The sequence below is a fragment of the Harpegnathos saltator genome, unplaced genomic scaffold (genome assembly GCF_003227715.2).
Source record: "Harpegnathos saltator strain DR-91 unplaced genomic scaffold, Hsal_v8.6 scaffold515, whole genome shotgun sequence".
In the NCBI taxonomy this organism is placed as follows: domain Eukaryota; kingdom Metazoa; phylum Arthropoda; class Insecta; order Hymenoptera; family Formicidae; genus Harpegnathos; species Harpegnathos saltator.
The window spans coordinates 920471-947823 of record NW_020230333.1 but is presented as its reverse complement, the minus strand read 5'-3'; the positions used below and the strand labels follow the sequence as shown (position 1 = coordinate 947823).

Here is a 27353-nt window from a genome sequence, read left to right as displayed (position 1 = left end):
ACGTATATGCTGTATAAAAATCAATTTTCTTACGCGTGTTCCCGTCTCTCTCTGGTGGTTGGAAACATCGAAGCGGTCGCGTCCGGAGCTAATTTCACGAGCACAGTTGCTCTCGCGATCGAGAGCAGCGTCTGGAGAATTTTGGAGAGATGCATATATATGTGACAAAATGTGTACGGTTAAACAACAGGTACCCCATGGTACCCCATGGTTTGATCGCCTATCTTGTCAATCTGACGCGCGAATGCTTAGCGCGAAAGGTCGCACAACCGCCGCGCGGCATCTTGGGAAATACTCAACGCGCGTTATCGCGCGCGTATCGATAACGTATCGACGTCCCATCCGGAGATGGAGTTGCTCTTGACGAATGGCAGTCGGTAAGATAGTTAGATAAGGTGGATCCTCGTCATTTTCGTCTTTGTAAAAACTGCGCTCTCGCCTATCGCCGCCGCGTCTACGATATCGCGGGAGGTCACGGTGGCTTCACGGATGCTTACAAGGTGCTATGTTCACATCGTTCCCCGTGCTCAATTATCATATTGAGTCTGGGGGCCAGTTTCCTCTGTCCCTCTATAACCCCTTGTCCACGACATCCGCTTCAGCTGTTCTTTCCGGGCTAAGAAACTCTCTTCTTTCTTCTCCTTCTCCTGACTCCTCCGCCTCTCCCTCCTTCTCTCCCTCCTTCTCTCTCTCTCTCTCTCTCTCTCTCTCTCTCTCTCTCTCTCTCTCTCACTCACTCACTCTCACTCTCACTCTCTGCCTCTCTCTCTCTCTCTCTTCCCGTTTATATTCGTCGTTTCTCTCACGTTCTCCGCTGGGATCATCCCTCCTTTCTCCACTTCATAGTCAAGTTCGATCGACTCTCCTTTTCCGCCTCCTTCTCTCTCTCTCTCTCTCTCTCTGTCTTCCTTTTTGTTTTCTCCTTTCTGCCCTCACTCCTATCTCCTGCCTATTGTCGACCGCCTGCCAGCATAATGCATCTTAAACGGCGGCGCCTCAAAGATCGGCGCCTCGGTCTGGCCTCTTCGGAATTCTTCAATATAAATTAGATTCCTGAATGGGGATTTTAGAACGTCGGTATGACCGCGAAACGACGACGAGGGACGCGTCGGAGTGGAGGAGTTTAGACCGGCCGAGGAGAATTCACATATGTATTTATTTATCTATTCGATCGAATATTGGAATATATCTTTTCCGGCGTATTCGAACTTCCACTTTCGGCACCCTTCTGTCGTCGTGCGCCTCTCTCTCTCTCTCTCTCTTATCATGCCCTTCTCTCCCGATCGTTTTCAATGTGAGATTATCTTGCGGAAGTTTCTCCATTTCCTCCGATATGGTATAAATTAAAGAATAATATTATATAAATATTTCAGCAGTTTTTTTTTTTTTTCAACCCCGTGTTGTCTAGATCGAAGAGTGTTCGGTATCGCAGGATTCATTATGGAAAATTATTAATTAATATAACGGTATCGAGCTTCATCGGTTTCTCACGTAAAAACACGGAGACACGTGAAAACGTTCGTCTCTGCGTAACTTAACTATAGCAATCGGGAAATAACAATCGATCTATCGTGTCTATATATGTCACACTGTCTGCAGAATTGAAAATGAAGCTGCAAAATTATACCAGTCTCCATGCGTGATCTTTTGTTTTGTTGACCTTTCGACCAAGTGGCATTCAGTATGGTGTGTACGTATCTAAGATTCACCGCTATCGGAATTTACGTACCAAAACGTGTTTACAAGATCGTAACACCTTGTAACTACTCGATAGCCTCGGGCATATCGTACATCACCAGATATACCCACGTCTGCGTGATCAGTTGTGTTTATCTGTTGTGTTTAGAAACATACTCTCATGTTGCATATTCTCATGTTGCACTTCTCGGTACAACATAAGACGGCATGTAAAGCGCGAGAAGCGCTTATATAATTGCAAAGAGAAGAAGCCAGAGAAAAGGGACGGGTCAATTTGTTATGATCCGCTATCAGGTTTCAATATACTCGCTAATTTACCTTCTGTTTTACTTATTACACCCGATTTGCTGCCGCACCGATCGAAGCTCGATATTTTCTCTCTTCTGTTCTCGAGGTAACTTCAAAAAAACGGCATCAATTTTCTTTGCGTGCGCACGCTTCGAAAATCATCAGTCAGCAGTAACCCTAATACGAGCGCGCGAGGCTACGTATATTACGCTTTTTGTACGGCGGACAAATTGGTGTTTGGGAAGCATCGATTTTCGGTCGATAATGTTGACGACAGGCGGCGCAACATTGAATCCGATGAACCGAAATGAACTCTCTCGCGAAGGGAGGAAGAGAAACGGCATGCGTGCGTGAGTGTCACGCTTATAGCCGCAAAACGAGAGATCGAGCGAGCGAGCGAGCGAGCGAGCGAGCGAGTCAACTCGGAGGGGAAGTGGGAGAGAGAGGGCTGTTGGGGGGCGAGATGGGGATTGGGGCGGGGAGAAAGGAAAGTACCCGCGGCGCATAGAGAAGAAGCCCACACGAGTCTGGCCGGATACTCACACTTCCGGTCCTACACATGGGCCGGGGCGTTCTCTTTTGCTTCGTTCGTACGAGCGAGCGAGCGAGCGAGATTAGCGTGAGCGTGTGCGTGTGTGTGTGCGCGTACACGCCGCACGGGCGCGCACCGAAAGACAATATCCGCGACGTCACAGCAGCACGACTTACGCTCTTTCTACGGCGCGGTGACGAACAGCCGCGACAACGACAGCATCAGCGACAGCGCCGACGTGTTATTGCAATGATATTACGCCACTGCTTCGTCTTATGTGCATATGTATGTAGGTATATATATCCGTACGACTCAAGTGTGGGATCATCGCCTTGCAAATCTCCTCTCCTCCTCCTCGTTTTTCGTGCACTCTTCAGGGCGTAGTTATTTTTCCGAAGCCGTTTAATTCATTACTCGAAACTTACTCGACATTGTTAGGTCTGAATTCAGGATTAAAGGTCATTCTACGATACGTCGTGTCGTCGTGGGTTGTGAGCCGTAGGAATTGGCGAATCACAGTCGATTATTACAAAAATAATCGGCTCTAATTGGCCAGTTCTTACGGCTTACAACTTACGACACGTATTGTAGAATGACCTTAAATGCGTTTCTTTTTTTCTTTTTCCTTTTTTGTTTCAGTAGAATCACAATTGCGAATGTGTGTGTCCATGTGCGTAATATGAATCGATTAAAAAGTCCAGGTAGCTTTGAAGCTTCGAAGACTGTGTGTCGATAGTCATTACTCGAAAGTAGACCGAGCCGATCTCGAAGGGAATTTATTTATGATAGTTCGAAGACATAAACATAACATAATCCTTGGTTAACAGCTCTACGAGAGATCGTCTGTATTTGACCGATTCATCGCGATACCTGCGATACGGCTCAAGCTGCTCTCGCTTCAATCTCCTCGTCACCCCTACCCAAGAATCCACTACTTAATGGGAATATCTCGAAATTCTCATCTCCAACGAGATTCACCCTGGTCCCTGCACGCGAGAGATCGAAATATCGAAGGCTAATTACAGGCAAGAGGACAAATTAACGACGCGAGTTTCCGTTCGGGATTGGCCGCCGCCGCCGCCGTCGTCGTCGTCGTCGTCGTCGTCGTCGTCGTCGTCGTCGTCGTCGTCGTCGTCGTCGTCGTCGTCGTCGTCGTCGTTGCTGCTGCAAGAGAGTCACACTCGATGAGACAAATTTAGACGACGGGAAAAGAAAGTGGATGCGCGAAGGTTTACGCGGCCTGTTTACAGAGAATCAGCCAGAGTGGTAAAAGTTGACGGCACGCGAGCGGGGAGGTTGGGGGAGATGCGACGTCACGCGGGTGTCGAGTAAGCAGAGGGAGCGAGGTGCAGCAGCAATTCGAGAATCGGCGGCGACTTCCGGCGGTTCCGTTGACCCCGCTGCAAAAGTTCGTCGGTACCGCCGACGGCTACTTGTGCGACGTAGAAGGAACGGACGTCGTACGCGTATTCGCGAAGACGTATGCGGGACGCTCGTGTTCTCTTCTTTCTCCCTTTTCTTTCTTTCTTTCTTTCTTTCTTTCTTTCTTGAGAGAGAGAGAGAGAGAGGGGGGGGGAGAGGCTTTTCGGACGGCTCCTTTCCAAAGTCTTGCTTATTGTGAATTTCTTGATTAATGAAGTCAGAATAAGAAAAAAGATACACGCTTAAAACTTGTGCAAAGTTGAAATAAAACAAAAACTTGCCGATAAAATCGACACTTGCGCGCGATTGAGCAGATTTATAAAATATGACAGAAACTCACCGTTTATCTCAATAATCAATGAATTGCGACGCGCAGCTTATTTTTCAACAATGTGACTTTGCCGCGTTAATTACGAAATATTCCGTATCGAAGGTCGAAAGCATTTTTGCATAAATTAAACTCTCTCTCCTCCTAGAAGAGCTACGTTGACTAAGTTCGACACTTTTCTCAGCGGAAAAGTTCAATGTTAATCATCGAGGTGATCAGTGTTTCGATAAGATCTCTCCTGTCTTCTCCCTCAACGTCGTAATATTTGCGCAAAGGGGTAAACGAATGTTAGGAAGTACGAAGGGTGACACGACGAAGGTGGTGGACGGCGGCGGCGCCACGCTTTGTGCCCGGCGCTTTATGAATGCACGAGTCGTCGCCGTGTGCGTGCGTATAAATAAATACACACGCATTCAACCATCCACCCACGCATATATTTATATATAGGGTTGATCCGAAATACGTGAGGCCAATTACTCGAGGAGCGCCATCTATCTTCATTCATCGCAAGCACAAAGAAAGAGGTCGAAGTGAGTATGATGGAGTTACATCGAAACACGCTTCGTTTTCGAATTTCCTGTTTGTAATAAAAAGCGCAGTAGGGTCGCGCAGGACCGTACAGCACGTGTAACAATGAGACAAATATTTCTCCCATTAATTTTTTTCTTGATTGTAGTTCCTTGTGTTTTTTTTTTTTTTTTACTCAAAGTAAAAACACAATTTCGGAGTATACTACCACACAATATACACTCCGGTCATCGATGCCATTCGATCGTGTATTTCTAATAAAAAGTAGCAAATGCGTGAGACTTTGCCAGGAATCTGCTGGACTTTCTCGCGAGCAAAAAAGAAAAAAGCGATTGCGACTCGGTGAGAAGAAGGAAGCGCTTCTGTATCCACACCTTTGCGCGATGCCTCGTCTCATTTTCAGACCGAGCACCACAGGCTGCACTCCTCAACTTTGAGAAGTGCGGTTACTCAGGCCTCTTTCTCAGACTCACCCTGTATATATGCGATGCGTAAAGTGTATGCGCGCGCGTGCCGCGTACTACGAACGCGTACGTGCGTACGACGAGAGCCGCGCGCTGTACATTCATGCGGACGACGGCGGGCGTATTTGTCGCGTAGTCGCCCGTAGTAAGCGCTCGCGCGCGCGCGCGCGCGCGATAAATGGAGGGCGCGATGAATGTACTCGGAATATCGTTACCCCACAGAAATCGTTAAAACGAAGCCGCCGCCGCCGCCGCCGCCGCGTCTTCTTGCGCCTGGCCGCGAGTGCGCCGCGCGCGTCTCTGCACTTCGCGCCACGCGATATTCACGGTCGGTCGCGCGAACCCCTCGGAACTTTCGCGCAGGATTCGTCGTGTCGCCGCATCTCTCCTCACAATCGCGACGACACTTGCGCCGATTGTTTTCGTTTCCTTTTTTTTTCTTTCACCTTTTTTCTCTTTCATCATACCGCCAGCTGCAACGCGTTGTTTCAATTCATCGAGCTTACATCACGAAATTTTCGCGTCTTATAATTCACGCGCAGCTGATTGAATATCATGGCAGTCTTATAAAATGGTTTGCTCTCGTTTGCTAAATTTTGTTCAATTTATTTGTCCACCGCATTTTCTCGAGATACTCGCGCGCGCGCGCGCGCGTTTCTAGCTCTGTGACTTGTGGATATAATTTAATATGGTTAATTTTTTAGTTTATTTTTTTTTTTTTTTTTTTTGTACAGTCGCTAAATATCTGTGTGTGACATACATTCTGCACACGTCAGACCTTTTGCTCGGCTTGCGTCGCCTCTCCTCCGTGTGGTCGTAGCGTTAGTTAAAGCTCCGTCCACGTAACGTCGCGTTTTTTCGGTGCTGCGTACGTAACGCGCTCCGCGCATGCGCCTCGCGCAACAATAATTACGCTCATTGACATTTTTTCCGGTTCATTCATCAGGCCTGACCCGATGAGCCACGCGGGTGTGTCGCCTGCCGCACCTCGTCTCGATATCCACGTGCTTTATTAGAACACACACGACGCGCGCGGTGTTTAACACGAACGCTTACATTCCTTTCACAACGAACGCATAGGTGTTTTCGGTATTTTACACGGGACAAAAATAGCACCGCGCCGGAGCGCGCGGCGCACGGCTCTAATTAACGACTCGGATTTGAGCGGCCTAAAAAGAATCGTGCGGCGTTTCACGGCCCGACGAGAGGATGCGCGACGTGCGGCACTTTCGTAAACTCGAAATCGATACGACAGAGGATTAATAGAGGAAACGACTAAAACGGACAGAGATTTATTTACTCGCTTGTCGAACGTGGAAGGAAGAAATTCGAAGTGTTTGCTATCGTTTGAATTTTTATAATGTTTACCAGCCTCCCTAATCTTATTTCACACACCTGATTACCTGAAATTCCTCCAAAGAGATTGTAGTCTTTTCGTAATTTTTCGTACCGTGATATTAGTCGAGAAGCATGTGTTTATATGAAATTCCGCAATTGCAAAGCCTTAATTTCCGGTCAAATTGAATAATCTAAGCGACTGTAAAAAATATATATATATATTTTAATAAAATTATAGGAGAAAATTTGATATTTTTCAGTAATTTTACAATCGTTATGCTGCAAAGTTACTTTTACAGGCGTTGTTAATAATATTTATATTTTCACTATTTTTCCCGTTTAGAAAATGTTTCGCCGTCGCGCGTTGTATCAGTATTAGTATTGTATGTATTAGTATTTAACCATCTCCCTCATGTTCGACCGAGCGAGTTTCTTAAATGGGCATAGAGATTACTCTAACCTCAAGACGCCATAATTAGAACCGCTACCTTACCGAAATACTTAATCAAATATTCATATACCAGCTTCACGTCCGCTTCCGCTTCATTCCTCGCGTCCGATTATACGCCGCGCTTGTAACCGACCCCTCCGTCGCTGAAGTCACTTCACTTCACTTCACTTCACTTCACTTCACTTCACTTCACTACACTTCACTTCACTTCACTTCACGAAGCATATATTCTACATGGCACGCACGCGTGTGTTCGCAAACTCGCGTAACCGCTCACGCAAAGAAACACCCTCGTTCGTAGTGTCGGTCGGTCGGTTGGAAGGTGTAGCCATGAAATGGACTATCGCTCCGTCGTTAAGATGCTTTTACTTACCTACTATTGAAACTCGTATAATTTTGCGGAATTTAAATTTCAATAAGAAGAAGGAGGAATTTGAATCTCTCGATGCAGATGGTAGAACATAATTTCGCTTATCATCGAGTAGAACACATTTTCCCCGTCCAAAAGTCCGTGGTCTAAATTTTTCTTCAATTTTTAAAGACAGCTAAATTGGATCGAATCAAAAGTCTAATTCGCAGCGACCCGCGTTGCTAGAATTACATTCGTGTTACATAATTGTAAACGCATCTTTATCAACAATAGTCTGCATCTTTGCGCACAATGCGCGTCTTTCTTCGCGACTCCGCGCGACCTTCTCGTATACGTGCGTACACAATAATTACGCTCAAGTAACTCGGGGCTCATTGACTCTTTTTTTCACTCTACTTCCCGTCACCGTCTCTCGTGGTCCATTCACCAATCCTGTCGACCAAATAACCCCGAGTATCTATTTGTGCATTTTGCGCGTGTGCGTGCGCGCGCGCGCGCGTCTGCACGTTTGTGAAGGGAAAGATAGAGACGAAGGAGGGCGTCATTCAGACGAAAGAAACAACCGTAGAACAGAGCATCCAAGAATCGTAAAAAAGAAAGGGGAGGAAAACCATCTTTTTCTCGCTTTTCTCCTGTGTCTTCCATTCTCTCGCGCACGCACTCGCACACACACACACACACACACACACACACACTCTCTCTTCCGTTGTCGTCGCGACATGCGAATACTACGCGGAGAATATCGTGCGGAAGAGAGGAGGCAAGATGCAAGAGGAGAGAGAATTTCCTGTTGTGAACGTCTTCGGGATGCGTCTGCCTCGGTTTCTTAAGCCCGATCCACACGTATGAGCACACATGAGTACCCAAAGTGCCATCATGAAAAACGTACGCTAGCGTCTAAACAAAAAAGCAGGTGCTCGTCCCAGTTGCGTGAACGAACACACACACACACACACGTGCGATGATTAGTGACATTAATCGCTCTCTCATTATAATTCATACGATCGTGCATTCTGCTAGTTTTAAATCAGGAGAAGAAACCTAACCTCGGTCGGACAAATTCATCCGCGACGCGCGCCCTCTATGCGCCGCTCCACGTTTGGCAAATCTCTCAGGCTTCGACTTTCGTATATCTTGTGTTGATGACGACAGACTAGATAGCTTATCGTCTGACGTCCGCGAGTGCACATATCGAGCACAAGGTACAGCTATCTTTGTCACGTTCCCGTCGCGTTTTATTCTTTCTACCTCGGCGGTCCTTCTTTCTCGCGCGCGGATCCCTCCTCGCCGTATACTGTATATGCTTTACGGTCGTTCACACGAGCACGAGCGATGGAATGCACCGGCGTCGTCGCGCGCAGTACATGCCGCGCTCGCGCGCAGGTTCGTGCCGAGGAACCGTTAATGAATCTTGCAGCTCTCTTAGACCGCCCGTGCATTGTCGGACATCGCGAACGATGCAAAGGGGAAGGATCGATACGGTGACGGAAGATACGGTGATTGGAACGGGGGACGAGGTTAGATTCTCTCTCTTCCTCGGCCGCGGGAGAAAAGAGCGCGCGAGCGAGCGAGAGAGAGAGAGAGAGAACTTATGTTGTTTACGAGTGGAATGCCGCGTGTCTGCGCCGCCGGCAACGTGATGCCGTGTGTGCGCATGCGCGGTAGTTCTTTCCGGTCTTTCGTCGCCTTCCCTCGCAAAATTTCAAAATCCGCTACGACATAAAGATTAATTCTTCGCCGGAAAGTAGAAATTTTTTGTTCATTAACGTGTCAATACGTGTCTCTTCGAACGTGTCGCTGCCCCCTTTCCGGATAATACTCACTTACGAGTCGCTGCTTTTATTTTGCATTTATTATTATCACAAACTTGATGAAAGCGCACATTTCGTAGACGCTCGTTAAAGTACCAAAATCGCGCTCAATGTCTCGTCACATTTGTTTCCATTTTTTCGTGAGCTCGATATCATTTTCTTACGAACCTCCTCTCGTGTCTGCTACGAAAGAGAGAAGGAAGAGGGAAAGAGAAGGAGACAAGGGGTAAGAGATATTGGTGCCAGCAGACCCAAAGCACGCCGATACCGGCGGTCTCGAGAAAGAGAAGACGCGAGAAAAAGAGAAAGAGAGAGAAACAGCCGCCACCAGGCCGGGGTACGCAGTTGCAGCTCTGTTTGGCGGCAGTCCGCTTCTGAGAACTAACGGGTTTGCCTCTTTCCCCTGCGGCCCTCCACCTCCTTCCCACCACTCGCGGCAACGCATCGCATACTCTTCGCCGTCCGTCCGCGCGCCGTACCCTCCTTCTATCTCTCTCTCTCTCTCTCTCCCTCTCTCTCTCTCTCTCTCTCTCTCTCTGTACGTGCATCGCGCCTGCGTTCGCGCTGCTGCTGCGCGCGAGCGAGCGAACGAACGAACGAACGCGCGCGCCGCGCGCTGGTTTGCCGTGTCGTGCGCAGTAGCGATCGCGCATCTGGCGTCTGCGCGCTAGCGCGAGCGTGACGCCACTAGTGATCACTCTTAGTGTGGCGCGAGCCGTCGTGCAGGTCGGTGGTGTTGTTGTTGCCGCTTACGCCAGCGTCGTCGAGACACGAGACGCGCGCGGGTTTTTTTTTTCTTTTTCCCCGCGCCGACCGACCATACGGAACGGCGCACACGCGCGTGTGTGTGTGTGTGTCAGTGCTCCTCACAGACTCTCGGCTCGCGATACATTGTGCGATCGTGATGGAGCAATTATCGACGCACTCTCGTTGTAGATCTGCATCGTCGCGATCAGCGAAAGTTCTTCGGCGGCTGATGCGGAAAATAGACATAAGTTGCGCAAACGCGCGCGCGAAGGGTCACGGGCGGCACGTGATATAAAAAGATTAGATGCGGGAACAGTGGAGGAAGTTAGAGAAATTTGTATTTTCTCGACGATGTATCATCGCGAAACGCAGGCACTTTTCGATGTTGAGAACGCGTCAGGACACGCGAACAGGACGAGGAAGAGATGGAAGAGATGAGGCATCCTCGACGTGCTACGGGAGAAAAGAGAGGCCGCGAAACAGCACGTGAAATGGAAGCGCGAGTGTGAAACGCAACGGATAACTCTCACGGAAGTCGTTTCTCAGGCTCGGTCTCCCACGTATTTATCAACTGAGAGCGCTAACGATCGGATATCGTGACGCGGGCGCCATGCGGGTGACGAAACTACGGCGCTCGTTCGCCCATTCGCTACGCCGCGGTCGTACGTCCGTCCGTCCGTCCGTCCGTCTATCCGTCCGTCCGTCCGTCCGTCCATCCATCCATCCATCCGTCCGTTCGCCACGGTTCCTTGAAAGCACATACGTTTTTACATGATACACGTTGCGTGTTCGGCGACGGAGCAACTTTGTTCCTGGCTCGACGAGAGGAAATCCACTTTCCGTCGTTGCTGAAACCTGTATCAATCGAATGGATATGGATCGCGGAGGCCTCCAGAAAGGGCAAGTGAGAAACAGCGAGAGAGAGGAAGGAAAAGAAAGAAAAAGAGAGAGAGAGATTCTGGCGAAAAGCGGAACCAAAATAACGGAACAAAGAGAGGCATCGTATGACGGACGCGTGACGTAGTTTATTCAATCAACGACAACCGCGGACTGTTTCTTCTGCCATTTGAGGTACTAATGGCCCCCGTAATGCAATCACGCTATACTACGGTGCGCCATAGTGCCGCGGAGACTTCCGGCCCGCCACAGGAAGCGAGACACACGTGTTCTCGGGCGTGTGTGTTCCCATAATACGATCGCCGCGTTCCTCCCCTCCGCCGTCCCTTCCTCCCTTCCTCGTCCTTTTTCCCCGCCGGCTCCTACTCTACAATGCGTTTTGCATTCGACGGTCCTCTCTCGGGGGGGAAAAAAAAAAGGAGGAAAAAAACGAGCGCGCGCACCGTGTTCGCGTTCGCTCTCTCTCTCGTTCTCGCTCTCGCTCTCGCTCGTTGTTTGCTCGGCCGGCCGCTCGCAGCAACTGCACGAAGAAAAGTGAAACGGAACCATGAGCAAGGAAAAACCGGCACTAGAAAGATAACATCGATACGAGTACGTACGTAACGTTTCTCATTACCTTCGCACGCTTCTAATTACCTCTCTGACCACATTCTTTTCTGAGAATATACTGAGAAAGAGGAAAAAGGAACGGGGGAATGAGAGATCCTTGCACGTACGTACGGTCACAAAAGTGTAAGAGGTAACAAATATATCGAATTTGGTGGATTTGGCTTATTTAGAAAAATTATTCAAGCACCAAGATATTACGCGATATATATACTTTGGTGGATGAGGAAAGATGCATAAAAAAAAAAAGTACTTGTTTTTCATGATAATTTTTGCATTATCAGGTTTGTCGTAAAGTTATGACGCTATAACGCGTGCACGTTTCTCGCAATCGAGAGAAATTGATTGATGGAGCTATTCTCGGAATGCGTGATTTTCCTGAAACAATTCTTTCCCTACGTCACGTATCAAGCAACACTTGACGAGTTTCGTGCTTATTGTTCGCACGTTTCGCTCCAATGACGGAAGCGGTTTTTCTGTGCACGGCCATGTTATGAATGAATCTCTAATATTACGTTCACGTTTCTCATTATAAAAGAAACTTCCGTCCGTATTCGTCTCGGTATTACACACCGTTTAATTGATCGGTATACATTTTTTCCCGTATGACCCGTGTTATGAATGAGTTTACGATGTTACATTCATATTTCCCGATGCGCTCGTACGTCTGCCGCGCAGAGGTTCTCAGCCGCGATTGTTTCCGCGATTGTTCGATTTTCAATCGCGAGTAAATCACGAGGGTCAATCTGATCGATTGAAGCCACGCGCGTTACGACTCGACAAAACTCGCTCGAAATTACGGAAGGCGCTCCCGAGAAACTTTGCTCTTTCTTCCGACGAAGTTGGAATATACGGGATGTAGCTTCGACGGCGTTCCTTTCTATCAGTCGAATGTGATCCCGACGCGTGTTAATGATCTCTGTTTTTCGCACCGCACGAAGGACATCGTTATGAAATTAATATTGCCAGATTAAAATCTATATGCAGTAAAACAAGATCGCGAGCGTTAGCGAGCATTAAAATATCATAGCGCAAATTATACCATTTTAATACATTCCCAAGCAAAAGAATCCGCGCTCTCGTGTAAGCTACGTTCAGCCGCGTTCTTAAACGCACGCGCGTCGGGCTCGGTCAGTGCATCCTCTCCTGTGGTGTGCTCATCACATTCCAGAATATCATTATCGTGCATTTTTTCGGCATGAGTTCCACTCACCCCACCCCGCTCTCTCCCTTCTCTCCATCTCTCCCGTGTTTTTGCGAGAGTATTGAGAGCGGCGTAATTTTACAATGAGATTAAGACGCCTGATCCGAAACCACGCAAAAACCACGCACTGACTGCGCCCTTCTTCCCCCCTGCCTTTCTTCTGCTGTATTTCCGCGGCGTTAGAAAAATAAGACTCGACGATTGGACATTCAGTCGTGCTCGGAAGTTACACGCAGAAAATTATATATATATATATATATATATCGATCCCCTCGTCGCGCAAGTGACAAATAACTTGTCTCATTCCGAGGCTCTTGTTAGGCGGAAGGCTGAGAGTCGCGCCGTTTATAGGTTAGGGGCTCCAGCAACAACCTTTTTCTTCCTACGATATTTCCTTTCCCCCTATTTATCTTATCTGCGACGCGACGCGTTTCCTCTCTCTCTTGCGCGTCTTTATCGTGGGATCCGTCGCACGGGCTCGTCGTTTCGATCGCTCCGCGTCGCGCTGCACGCGCGCGCGCGCGCTCGTCGTCGACGACGTCGCGCAAATGCTCCTCCCTCCTCTCCCTCTGTCGTCCCACTGCGCTTTACTCCTCGGCGCGCTTTAAATTCTACTTAATTTCCGTAATTGGTAACGAGTCGCGCGCGGCATTCGCCGGCGAGTAGGAGCGACTGCCGAGCGCGCTTGACTCTCGTAGAGAGCGCGCGCGCGCGCGGCCCTTTGTTTTCTATAGTCCCGTCTCTTTCACGGGTCCCCTCGTTACCGCTCGGACGACGGCTCGTTCGTTCTCTCTCTCTCTCTCTCTCTCTCTCTTGCTCGCTCTCGCGAAGGCCCGACTGAGCGTGCGCGTGAGCGCGCTCAACCGAGATATTCTCTAGATATTCTTACGCGTATGTTGGTATTATGGTTAGATGGTGGGCCGATCGCGCTCGCCGCCGCGAGTCGTGAATGCGAGCCGTAGGAGGCTGAGTTAAGGACAGGTACCGCTGGTGTGTGCGGTATGACGTCTTCGGGCCGACCGCCTGCGAGAGCCTTTGGACCTCCGTGTTTCATACTTCTCTCCCCGATGAAGTCCAAACACTTGTGACGCGCCGACGTCGAACGTCTTTGTAAATAACAGAAACGCGCGGGAGAGATGTCGCTCGGCGCTCGACGGCCTCTCATTGAGCCTGTGAGCGAATCGATCGAAATTAGAAAGTAATAGAGTTCGGAAGGTAGAAAGTGATAGAATTCCGATATGCGTTCAAGCGGTGAAAATCCCACACTGGCCGGTACGAAGCAAATATTATTACTAATGTGCAGGCGAGCGTATTCTGTCACCGATGCTATTATTACTAATAGATATTGGATTTTAATATCTTAGGATTTTAATATTGTCGCTCAAAACTTGCCTCAAGTGATATACGACGCACACTCGGACTGGGGGAAGAGTTGTTCGGTTTTCGTCCCGATTACGAATATCATATACATATATATGATACATCATATTATTCGACCGAGTAGTTTAGAGAGAGCTCTAACTCGAAGTTTAGATCCAAATGTTTCGATGAGTTTCGATGAATGCACGAGTTTTTCGTGCGTGTGTGCGAATGTCAATTCGGTCGAATAATTTCATACATTCTCAAGTCTCTCAAGCATCGTGTTAAAACGCGCGAAATATCGCGCGTCGAGAGAGTGAATTAGCGACGCGGGAAATAAAGAAGATCGCGTTCTATAGCTGCACACACACACACACACACACACACACACATCATTTCGGGGCCTACGGTCCGTGCCTTGTTTACGTCGCTGTACAGAAGGGTCTTCGGGGCCCGAGGCGAAGGGGTCTGGGCAGCGTGAGAGCGGGCGTCTTCGCTGTGGAGCATTTAGCACTGTGGGCGCTCCTCCTCGTTGCCTCTCCTTTCCTCCTCATCTCTCATCTCTTTGCTCTTGCCATCCTTCCTCGGCGCTCTCTCCCTACTTCTCCTCTGCCTCATCTCTCTCTCTCTCTCTCTCTCTCTCTCTCTCTCTCTCTCTCTCTCTCTCTCTCTCTCTCTCGCCTATCGTCGCTATCGCCGGCACTGCTTCTCCTCTTACTTCGCGAATTTCCTTGCTCCGCAAATTCGATCTTTTTCTTCTATTATCCCCACTTGACTCTTCTGTTCTATTTTCTACTTGCTCGTTTCTACGTCCGCGCGCGCGCGCGCGAACATCAAACGCGCGCCGCGCGACCCCTCTATTTATACGCGCGTAGTAGACGCAGAGAAAGATATGTACGGAAACGACTAGGTGGCCGCGCAAGGTGACTAATCAAGATTAGTTACAAACTAAGCTCACGCTAATACTTGGCAGCGCAAAAGTCAGACCGTTAGTTTGACGATCGCAAAAGCAGCTAACGTAGTCGTTGTACGTACTTGGCAACTTGGGCAAGGGGTTAGAAATGTAGACGTTAAGACTCTAGTGAATGACATTGAAAACACCCGCGGCGCATAGCAGGACAAAAAGTATCGTCTCACTTCCAGCGCTCATGCCGCGGAACATTGTTGCTGTCATTTCATCATGGCGCACGATGGCGCAAGAAACCTGCGCGATGGGACGGACGCGTTGTGCGAATGATCGCGAAACTCGGTATTCTTAGAGAGGACTCGTGTCCCGAATACTCGATAAACATCGTGTACTCGCGAGCGCGCGCACACACACACACACACATATATGTACACATACGTATGCAGGCAGGCACGCATGCATGCGGAGGAGCATCCTCTTCCTCAGATTCTCTTTCTCTCCTTTTTCAACGAGGGCAACGAGAGGAGGCAGGCCCCGCGCCTCGGCGATACCTCGGCGATGTGTGTGCATGTGCACACGACCAGGACGGACGCGCGCAGCGTCTGAGCGCGGCCTGGCCGCCATAACAGAGCGGAATGCATGAGAACGCGGAGCTACTGACCCTCTCCCCCCACCTCACCCCGTCCCTCCTCCGCCCTCCCGCCCCCTATCCCTTCATTCCTGTATCCCTCTCTATGTCTTGTTCTCTCTCGTACGTTCCGTAAGCCCTCGAAGACTCCCCCTTCCCTTCCCCCTCCCCTCCCACCACCCCTTCTGCCGTCGACCACGTTTCTCTCCACCTCGCTCTCGCTCTCGTAGTCGGCAGAGAACTCACCTCTCTTTAATCTCCATATCAATCTCTCGCCGAAACCGCGCGCCAGCTTTTTAATCGCGCCGATTCGGAATTATCCCGACAGCGTTGCTCCTCCGCTCTCTCTCTCTCTCTCTCTCTCTCTCTCTCTCTCTCTCTCTCTGTTCACAGCTCGACTCAGCTCTGTTTCGCTCGCTTGTTTAGCTCCTCTGCCTTTGCCCTGCTTAACTCTCGAAACTCTGCTCGATTTAGTTTTGACATTTTTGCCCTGTCTAACTCACGACTCTCGGCTCAGTTTGGTTCAACTTTTCTCTGCTTGGCCAGCTGTTTATTCTCGTCGCGTCACGATATCAATAACGATACGAGTGCGCGTCTTACTCTCTTTCTCTCGTCTCGTTAATTCGGCCGAGCGCGCACATAATTGACTCGTACGGGTCGTCGTGGTGCGCGCGCGCGCTTCGTCGGAGATAAGGAGAAAGATAGAACACAACGTAAGATGTTGTATTCATTGCCTGCATGTATCTTTGATGAGCCTGTAAAATTTGACACGATTTTTTAGAATATTTGCGCGTACAAAATATTTCTTGCTGATAACAATGAGAGTTGTCGCAGAGACTTTGCCTTGGCAAAGTCGAATTTTACTTATTTTATTTATTTATTTAATGGAAACTAACCCTTGGTAAGCAAAAAAATCGTACGATCGAGAACGGATACACGTAAAAACAAGTCATAGGCTATGTCTATGAAGGTAAGTAGTGTAGAGAGCCGCCAGCGTGTACAAGAAAAAATAATTATGTAGATTATACAGATGCAGAACAGTACTGACCAACCAATCACAAATGTTTTCGTCATAGACCACACGCCAACACAGATGCAAATAGACAATCGCGTAACTCGGCAAAGTAAACACACATGTAACGAGTGTATCGATATTGTTGTTACGGCACTGAAAAATATTGACCGGACCAAAGACGGATAGCGAGCGCGGCGGTATGGTCAGCTGTTGTTGGGAAGTTGTTGATAACAACAACAAGGGTTGAGAGTCGCGCGAGGACCTCCGACTTGCGAGTTGCAAAAAAGACGTAGCGAGTTCAATTAAACCTTATTTCTTACAAGTTGCCTTCTCATCATTTCCCCGAGCGTGCGCAAAGCGTAACAATATATAAGAAAGAATGATATGTGAACAATGCTAAGCTTCAGCATTACATGTGAATTTTGTGTGAAATACATATGCGCTCTCACGTTTGCACAAGTCTAGCGATCAATAATTTTATTAAACTAGAGAGAAAAAACAATTATATGTAAATACAGATATGCGCGCGCACACGACGAAAGTCGCATCGGACGTCTCTCTCGTATTCGAAGAGATACGTTCCGGCAAAACACAGAGGTGTGTGTAACTCGCCGAGCACGGAAAATAAAATCGACAAATCTCTCACGACGCGACGCGGCGCGGCGCGACGCAGGTGTTCACAGTCGTTTCTGTCGGTAATCGTGTGCCAATCGGTCACATAACGGTCGCACGATCGTAACACGACCGCCGCCGCCGCCGCCGCCGCCGCTGTCGCCGACATGACGTCAGGAGATCGACGACCGTACCCACGTTGCCGCGACGGTCATTCATACGACTCGATGGAAGCCGCGTTGGAATCCGACGCGAGGAATGTGACAGGAAATCGCATGCCCGCGCTGTGCCGCGCCATGTTGTCTCACGCAAAAAAAATCCGCGTTGGCTTACATACGTTAGCCGATCTACGCAACGACTAACGGCTGCATCCCCGCCCCGCCTCGCCCCGCGTCCGCGGTGGCGCGACGGCTACTAAGGGTGGGAACCGCTCCATGATCTCGATAAAATCAATATTCGGTGCCTGACCGCGCTGTGTCAAATCGCTTACGCACTTGTTTTTTTTTTTTTTTTAAACCCTGAAGCGCGTGACGTCTCGGGATTTCCCGCGTGTTTCGCTTATGATAATTGCCGAGACTCGATCGTATATAATAGAGGTAGAGGCGCGCGTCCTCTGTTGAAAGCGACCGCAAAAGCGCAACTGTTGTGTCCGAGTACTAAGGTCTGCTGGACGGGTATGCGAAAGTTAACTGTGTCCTAAGTTCAATTGTCCTCCACTTTTGTCCTGATAAGGGAGTTGGGATTAAAAGCGCATGTTCAACTTGACATTTTTTTGCAAGAACATCCGAACAAACTCATTATCGCCTCGCATGTGCTGACTGACCTGGCCTGACAACCAAATCGAAAGATTTCTTCACTCTGCGCCTTTTCCTACTGCTTATCGGCTGTGAGAGTGATTAGACGTTCCGACGTCATAAATACACCATAGATCTTCGCTCCCATCTTGGTAGAAATGCTTCGACTTAAGAGGGTACCATTATGGCGCTGAATATCTTTGTTGTTCCAAAAATAATGAGTAATCAATATCCTGGACACACCTGTCGGTTTGGCCCAGGATTCTCATTCTAACGCTTCACATAAGACCACCTCCCACCCCCCACCCCCCCCTCTTGTGTAATGTTGGCAATGTTTGTAGCGCTCATAGGTTGCCCTATCGGAAGTGCTTGCAGCGAATAGAGCTGGTAAGGTTTGGAACCTAGTCTAGTTGATTGCGCGCACTCTGTTGTTGATCGGTAGCGCGGCAGAGGAACTTGGCACGAGAGACGAAAGCGCGCAATAAAGTCCTGAGCGCGACTTCATACTCACGGCGGCTCTCCTCGTTGGGTCGTTGACTCTATGTTTCTTCTTTCTTCGAATCCTGGGGTTCCAGTCTCTCGTACCAGATCCTCTGTGGCCTGCTCCTCGCCACTCTCCCGACTCCGCTAATCCCCCCTCCCCTCTCTGGCCCTACCCCTCTGCCGCCGTCCCTACCTCTCCCCCCTGCTTCTTCTCTTCCCGTGCCGTACCCTTCTCTACGTTCTCTCTCTCTCTCTCTCTCTCTCTCTCTCTCTCTCTCTCTCTCTCTCTCTCGCTCGGTCTTCTCCCCTCGTCTTTCTCGTCGACGTTCACGCGGATACTTCTTTCCTGCTAGACGGTAAACAACGCCACGCCATTCCTATTTCTCCCATTCATATCTCTCTCGCGAGAGCGTCTCCCGAATTATTAAGATGCGAGCGCGTTCCGTTCAGGAGCGTACACGTCGGATGGGGTTCTAACTGTGTTACGGCAAGGGTTCCGTGTGTTTATTCTTCATTGGACCTCACCCTAAACGCTAAAGTCACTCCGTTCATAGAATTTCTAACTTAATCGCGGTTGTGGTTTGAGGTTTCTCCGACGAATTATATTTCTTTAGTAAATCGTGAAAAATATCGTAACTGAGGCACATGATGTCTGAACATGCTAAAAAATTCAAAACCGTCCATTTGGATTCCAATATGAGTCGCTCCGTGGCTGTTAGTTTCAAAGTTACGTGGATTCGCGAATCGGTATGTTTGAAAATAGAAAACTGCTCGATCTGAGGGACAAGCGCCGCCGCTCCTCCCTGGACTCTCGGAAAATGCCAACCGCCTCTCTCTCTCTCTCTCTCTCTCGGCGTTTGTGAATCGATACTTTTCTGTGATAGTTTTCTCGCGCGCGAGAGGGCGACTGCTCAACAGGTGCTCGCTCGTTCTTCGCTGCGTCGCATCGCGCGCCAGGCTGACCGAAAGAAACACAGAATGAGAAGGGAGAGGGAGAGAGGAGGCGCGAGAAGCCAGAGAGAAGTCGCTGGAGAAAAAGAAGATGCTAATTGGAGCGGCTTGTAGCGTCCGGCAACGCGTGTGTTAACACAACAGGTACTCGCCTCTCTCTCTCTCTCTCTCTCTCTCTCTCTCTCTCTCTCTCTCGTGTTCTCTTGGTTTCCGCGCGAATATTTTCCGGCCACGCTTTCAGCAGATATGCGCAGCAGCTTCTTTCAAGGCAGAGCGCTTTTTCAAACTGAGAGAGACACGTGTGGCGTGTGGCGGGAAGGTGAGAAAAAGGTTAAGAGGAATCGTAATAAAACTTATGTTCGTTTCTATGAACGTCGATTAAACCTTCATTTGAGTTAAACTCTTCGTGTAGAGATTTAAACGTGGATTAAAATTGAATTGGCGTTTTGGAGAAAAGCGGTATAAATTCGTATTCTGGGGTGTTTGATAAAATGTTCCTCTGTTTTGTGTCTGCCCCTATCAACACCTCCTCGCCTATGAGGAAATACTTATTGGGAGGCGAATTAATATTGTTGTTGAACAAACTATGAATGACTTCATCTCGTCGATTTCTTCCCCCTTGCTTGCTTGTTCTCAATTTTCCCTTTTCCAAATCTCTCGTCTCCTTTCTTCTTGATATGACTGCATGCACGCATCCATACTCCCACTGGGATTGGATAATGTTCGATATTTCTTAACATTGTTTGGTTTTCGGCATTTTATTCCTTTTATACTTTCCTGCTTCTCCTCCATCTCCTCTTTTTCCTTCGGTTAGCTTCATATGAACGTAGTCTTGCCCCCGCGCCTTTTGCACCACCGTCCCCTCGACCTGAAAAAATATCGATTGAAGTCGATATCGATTGCATTAGGTATTACCCTCTTTTGTAACGCGTCGCCAGTTTCATGGTTCTCATTCCACTTCATACAATTTCTCTGAATCATCGCGTTGAATCACGATCGCTCTGAGATTCGTTAGGTTCCAAGTACACTGATTGGTGATCATGATAGCCCCCCCGAAATGGAACTAATCCATGAGATTAGACTGTAACGAGTGATGAGCAATAGGTACGAAGTTCTCCAAATTGGTGACTATTTCGGCACAGTCAGCTCTTTGTGCGCGTCATCATAGAGATTTTACTAGAAATCGATGAATAAGCGCTCTCGTGCATTCTTCTCGCAATGCAGATTCCACATATTGCGTTCCGCATATCTGTGACTGAACCAGTCAGGTGAAGAAAATTCATACATTTGTGTCTTTTAATCCAATTATTATCAGAAGTAATAACAGTCGCTTCCCTATTGCGACCTGACAGCGTCGGTATTATGTTAATTGTCATGTTATCTCATATAAGAGTATGAAAGTCGAAGGTCCGTGATAAATCTTACAAACCGATCGGAGAAAGAAAAACAGAGAGAGAGAGAGAGAGAGAGAGAGAGAGAGAGAGAGAGAGAGAGAGAAAGAAAGTTCCTTCACCGCGGGGCAGAATATCGGGAACCGGAATTCGGACTTTGTCGGTCACATCGTAAACGCGCGTCTGTCTACGAACTTGATGCGCCCTGCTTGTAACGGGGGGTGCGAGGAGAAGAGTGGGCGTCGAAAACGCGAACAGGGCGAAGAACGGCTTCCACGATGCTGCGTGCAGATCACACAGCGTCGTGTCGTGGCTGTACACGCGAGAAAGCACGAGGGAACGAGAGAGAGAAAAGGAAGATAGGAAGCACGCGCGCGCGCGCTTGGTTGGGAGGGCGAGAGGAACAGAGGGCTACGAACGATGTGGAACGGGGATGACGGCAGAAAAGGGTGGGGGAAGCCAATGCGGCGTTGGGGGTGGGGGCAGTGGCGATGTCCTAGCGAAGGTCACGGCCGGGAATGCGGTTTACGTCCGTCGGTCCAAAGTGGCGTGCCGCGTTGCAGAGCTCTCTCGCTCCCTCCTTTCGTTCCCTCCCTCTCTCTCTCTCTCTCTCCTCCTCCCCCTCTCTCTCTCTCTCTCTCTCTCTCTCTCTCTCTCTCGCTTGCTTGCCTTTCTCCCTCCCATTTCTTGCTCACTCACTCACACGCTCCCTTCGCTTTCCTGCCCTCTCAGATACCACCGCCACCCCCTGTTTCTCTTCCAACGTTTGTGCATTTGTCGCTATCTCTCTTCTTGTTTCGCTCTCTTTTTTTTCTCCTTCTCTCTTTCTCCTCCCCACGGCGCGGTAGACTGCAAGAATGCACCAAATGCACCGTACTGACCGATGCCCGTCCCTGTTCCACCGCTTCCACTTGTTTACTTCGGCCGTTCTCCTTTGCCTCTCCCCGTTCTTCCCCCCTCCTCGCCGCCGTCCGCCCTCCCCTCCCCTCCCTCTTCTCTCTTTCTCTCGTGCGCACGCTCGCTCACTCTGTCTCTCTCTCCTTCGCGGTTCTTCATTACTTTTTTCTTCGATCGACTACTCCGCCTCCGCGGGTCACTCTCACATCCTTTACGTCGTTCTGCCGCCGCCGCCGCCGCCGCCGCCGCCGCTGCCACTCCCGGGAACAGTCCGCTTTTTTTACCATCGTGTGATGCTTCTTCGTCCCCACGTCCTCGCGCTGTAGGATCGTACGTACGCTCGAGCATACCGTACGCACGTATTTACACACGCATACCGTGAACCGGTACGCAGAAGAAGCACATTGTCCTTGTCGAATATCGGGTCATACACATTGCGACGCTCGCATTCTCGCTACATACTACGTTCTCGCGTCCTCTCACTGTAATTTGTTTTCTCTCTCCTTCTCTTTTCTTACTTGGAAACCCCTGCTTTTTCTTCTTTGTCATATCCTTCGGCTGCATTACCTTTTACGCCTTGATCCCCCGAGTAGTGACTCGTTCTCTTGACAATGCGCGTCATCCAGTAATATTGCTCAATGGCCGACATCAGCAATGAGACGTACTCTTTGACGCACATATTTGTAATCTGATTAAATAATCAACTTTTTTACTCGCGAAACAACTCGCAGCTTTGCGTGATGTGAGGTCAATGTCTAGATATTAATGGGGAATGCGATACAATGTCTCTCCATTTCTTCAAGATTTATTTCTTTCTGTCTTATTTCTTGCGCACAAGATATCAATAAACATTGGAAGTTGCTGCTGACCAATACGCAATTAATAATGCCTGGGGATGGAAGGTTAAAAACATGGACTTCAAGTCCTGCATCGCGTTAAGTACAAATGAGAATTCGCCAGAACCGAATCGCGCACGGTGCGGCGGAGACTTCATAGCGAGATTTGACAAACACTCCACCCCCTTTCCGTCTCTCCGACCTCGTCTCGCATATCCCCACTTTATTCCCGTCTGTCTCTTTGGCCCTGACCCACCCAAAGGATGCAGTCACCCCCTGTATGGCCGACAGCATGTAAACGGAGGGGAACGGTCTCCGAAGTGCGTACGTGTTGTAACTAGGAGGAAGAGAGAAGAATGCATACACACACACACACACACACATACGTACATATACGTGATCATCCGCGTGTGACCGCGCGTACGCACACGTACGTACGTACGTGTGAGTGCGTGTACGCATGAAATGCTGCATCATGTGTGAGCAGAGAGAGAGAGAGAGAGAGAGGGGCGAGAGGGTGGGAGGGGAGACTGCATGCGCCGTAGATAGGGTGAGTATCGGAGGGGGTGCGTTTCACAAATCAATACTTATGTTGAATCCGGCGTGTGTGTGTGTGTGTGTGTGTGTGTGCGTGCGTGCCAGCCGTGCATGACGCACGGAACGTGTCATCCGCCGACGACCCAAACTCCAATAGATGATATAGCAGCTGCGTGCAGACTCGGCATATGTCGCGCGCACGCGCGCTCACATCAGCCGAATCTTGGATATTTCTTGTCCAAGTTGGGCCCAGCGCTATAAACAGTTGCAAAGTTGCAGACGAGCTTTTGCTTTTTGCTGCTGGCTTTGCGTTGTTGGCTGCGAACCCAATGTTCTCGATCATTTCCATAAATTGCTTCCCCCATATTCGTCAATATAGCTTACAAAAATTACCTAGAGAGAGAGAGAGAGAGAGAGAGAGAGAGAGGCTGAAACAATCTAACCTAACCTAACTCAATCTGACGTTTAAAGTGTAACTAGTGAAAAATAACTAGTGAAAAATCACCAAACAACATACCTATAAAAATAATATGCGGTATGAATCAGCCATTTTTCCCCTTTATGGTATCTCAATTAACTTGATTAAAATTCAAATTATTCCGCCAGATTACGCGTTTACTACATCTAAGAGTAACAAAACTCTCGATGAAAACTAAAAGTCCGGTGCTTGCGAGTAAATAATTCACGTCGAGGAAATGACGAGCCCATCATTTGCGACGAGTACTGATCATCAAGCTCTACATTATTGCACTACTGCGAAAGTATCACTGTTACTACAGACACGCTGGAGGAAAAGATTCATGATCGATCGACGATCCCCCGTTGGCATTCCCGTGCCGCGCGCATCGTGTAACTGCGCCTTTGGCGCGACGCGACGCGACGCAACGCACTCGCCGCTTATCCGATACGCGCGCGAGGAATATATGTGTGTGCACGTTGTGGCGGCGACGTCTCTCTGGCGGCGGAGGTAGTGGGAGGGTTCATTCAGTGTGCCTCTCGTCCGTCGCTGCGCGCATGCGTCCGCTGGCCGCGCGTACACACGCTACTCACGCTGACTCCCCCCTCCCGTTCCACACGAGCGTCGTCGCTCCACACGTATATACACACGCGCGTGCGAATGAAGACACACGTACGCACACGTGCGCACGGAACCTTGTACTCCTACGGTACATGTACGTGCATAATAAATATATGGACGCGCGCGCGCGCGCGCGCACGCGAATAACACGTGTAATAGTAGTAGTAGTAGTAGTAGTAGTAGTAGTAGTAACGCGTCTGCCCGTTCGCGCTCGGTCGCGCTCGCTCTCGGTGTTTCTCTTCGCGAGTATAGGCGTGCAAAAGAAGAACGGGCATGACAAAAGAGAAGCAGATACGTGCGCGCGAAAGAAAGAAAGAGGATGGTGCGAACAGCCGAATGACTGGACACCAGCAGCGAGGAGGAGATCGCGTGTCACACTGCGCGCGATCGCGCGCTCGTTGCGCAGAGGCGCGCACGCGATGTCTCGAGACATTGCGTGGTGCATGGTCGCAGTCCTGTAACTCGAAAATTCACTCTCACCGCATCTCCGATATCGTGTGTGTATGATGAAGCCGTGGTGGCTTCATTAAAATAAGCTAGGCGATGTCAAAGTTTGTTTTATCGCGTCGATAATCTGCTGATGTCGAGACGGTAGTATTGATCTGACACGATGATGAAGTATTAAATTTCATGGATTCACGTGTGTTCTCAGTAAGCCGCGGATATTGGGAGCTTTGTTTCATTTTCGTTTACGGAGATGTAGACTGTATATCGAGTATAGTAGCACTCCCGGGGTCATTGAACTCAAAAAGACGAATGATTTAGTCTCGTGTATCTCGATATCGTGACTGTTCTTTTACAACTTTTCGTATCCGGAGAAAATAGGAGAAAATATTTGAGCCTCAGTATCTCAAAACTAACGTACAGCTTTGGACGGAGCAATTTGTTTTAATAATTTGTTTTTACGCGAGGGGAAAATCACCGCAGTCCTTCACAACAGAAAATCGTCCGTTTTATTATTTATTCGAGACGCAAGATGATGAAGTCTCGGTTCTTATATAAATTAAATCCATCATGACCTTTCTCTGAATATGTAATCGCATTGTGAAAAGTTGAAGCTGAAGAAGGTAGGAGGGGAAATTCCAACTCGACGTAGTGCGATTTTTAATTTGCACTCGAGTGCACACATTGTACGACAGGAACGTGTGTGGGCTTCGTAAATCATAATACAAGGTAGACGAGTGTACAATAGCGCAGACGTGCGAATTGGCGGATATACCAAGATTGGTTACGCGAAATACCGTTTGATGAGAATTGTCGGAGAGTGAAAGTTGCCTCATGATTTCACCGAACCCTACGCAAAACAGTTCCCCGCTTCAAAGTACAATGATCGATCGAGTACCGAGAATATAAGATCCAGGACCGCGCAGTTACAGACTAAATAATATACTGAAGAAAATTATTTAATCCCACTGCAATTTATAGTAAATTTTGTTGACGCTCTTATCTTAGCTCTTATAACAAGCAGTAGCAGTCGCATATATTCGTATCCTTCCAGCTGAAAAACAGTAAGTCAAATACAAAAAGCTCCACTCTATACAACATAAGTAAATGCGATTTCAGATTTTCCGAAAATCACCCAACGTTTCTTCGTCGTGTGATGGCCGTGCCGTTTCCTGCGGGAAACGCGCTCCCGAAATCGCGAGTTTTAAGGATCGCGCCTTGCCGTTGCGTACTGCGTACAACTTTGCCGATCGACAGATTCGACCGGGCCGCGAAAAAAAAAAAGAAGATAATATCGCCGTGTGCGTGCACGCACACAACACTCTAGTAGCGTCCCGACGAAAGCGGGAGAGAGAAGGAGAGCGATCGTAAAGCGTGGTAGAATGTACTCTCTAACATAGGGCCCCGTATTGCTTGGCGCGACGCGCAGCGTGCGTTGCATTCCCCCGCGGTGCATTGACTTCGTCTCCCCCTCCAGCGCTCTCAACCACCCTCTTCGTTTTCCCCCTCCTTCGATCTTGTTCCACTAGCCCTCCTTACTCCTTCCCCCTCCCTCTCTCTCTCTCTCTCTCTCTCTCTCTCTCTCTCTCTCTCTCTCTCTCTCAGTCCGCCATCCTCTCTCCTTTTCCTGTGCCTTTCTCATTCTGACCTTCTCTCTTTGCGTCGGGTCCCTCCATGCCGCCGGTGATACCGCCGCACCCCACCTCCCCCCGCGCCAGTGCAAACGCTATCCGGCACAACAACAACATTCCTTCTCTCTATAGCCCTTCGTGGCACGGAGATTCCGCTACCAAGACTCTCTCTCTCTCTCTCTCTCCCTCTCTCTTTCTCTTTCTCGTCTGCTCCTTCCCCCCACCTCTTTCACGCACAACCTCTCTTTCGCTCCCGCTCTGCCGCTTCCTTATCCCCCTTCTTTTTCATCTTCTTCTTCATCATCATCTTCTCTCTTGGCATCTCCGCATCCGCGCGGGTGAGAAGAGACGGGAAAGACGCGTTGTTGAACGGCTCTGCAAAACTGGTCGCTGGCGAATCACATGTCCGATCAACTCGATGCCCATCGGACAACTTCGCCGCATAGTTTCGCCGCGTATCTCGTTCGATACTTTTTCCATGATCGAGAGTCGTCGCGCGGGATAATTGAAACGGATTTACACAAATTCTATTTTATATGAGTTGCATCGCGATGCGCTCAACGGGACTGTACCAAATCGGAGAAGCACGGCGCTAGGTAAGATTGTCCATTAGTAAAGTTTCATATTGTTAAATAATTTTTCCGTAAAAGAAATATTTTTTTTTCCCAAAGAAAAATATAATGTCACAGAATAGCGAGCGAGATTTGATTAAATCAGAAATGAAAAATTCAAAGTTCTCGTTGAAGATTTGAATAAAAATTAAAGAACTTCTCTGGCTGATATTTTCAGTGAATTTTGTCGGAGTCCTGATGAGACAATACCCTGTGAATATCTTACATTAATTTTATAACTACATTTAATATATGAGACATTAAACAAGTGAACAACCATTGCTACACAGGCAATTAAAAAACAACCTCATCTTTCTCTCAGATGGTGCGAAAAACTCTAATTATTTTATGAAATTTTATTATCGTCATCGGCCGTGCATCTCCTTGTGGATACGCAAAAAAGTTCTTCCGCGTGCTGCAAGCGCACCTGCGCATCTCTACCGGCCGGTGATCCAAAGAGGAACGGCATGATGCTATCGAATAATATACAAGACG

The 27353-nt window shown here is 48.8% G+C and overlaps 1 protein-coding gene across 7 annotated transcripts in view; it reads left to right on the top strand.

Annotated features, from left to right (window-relative positions):
* LOC105186384 (serine/threonine-protein phosphatase 4 regulatory subunit 1) overlaps positions 1-27353 on the top strand; it is a 137595-nt gene that overhangs the window by 91715 nt on the left and 18527 nt on the right. Inside the window, exon 1 of one of the 7 annotated variants that reach the window (XM_011146538.3) lies at positions 10016-11465. The exons of 5 other annotated variants lie outside the window; for them this stretch is intronic. The gene's annotated coding sequence lies outside the window, so the exon portion shown is untranslated. Of the gene's footprint in view, positions 1-10015; positions 11470-27353 lie in introns of those variants that run through there. One more of the 7 variants, XM_011146539.3, reaches the window with a different exon arrangement.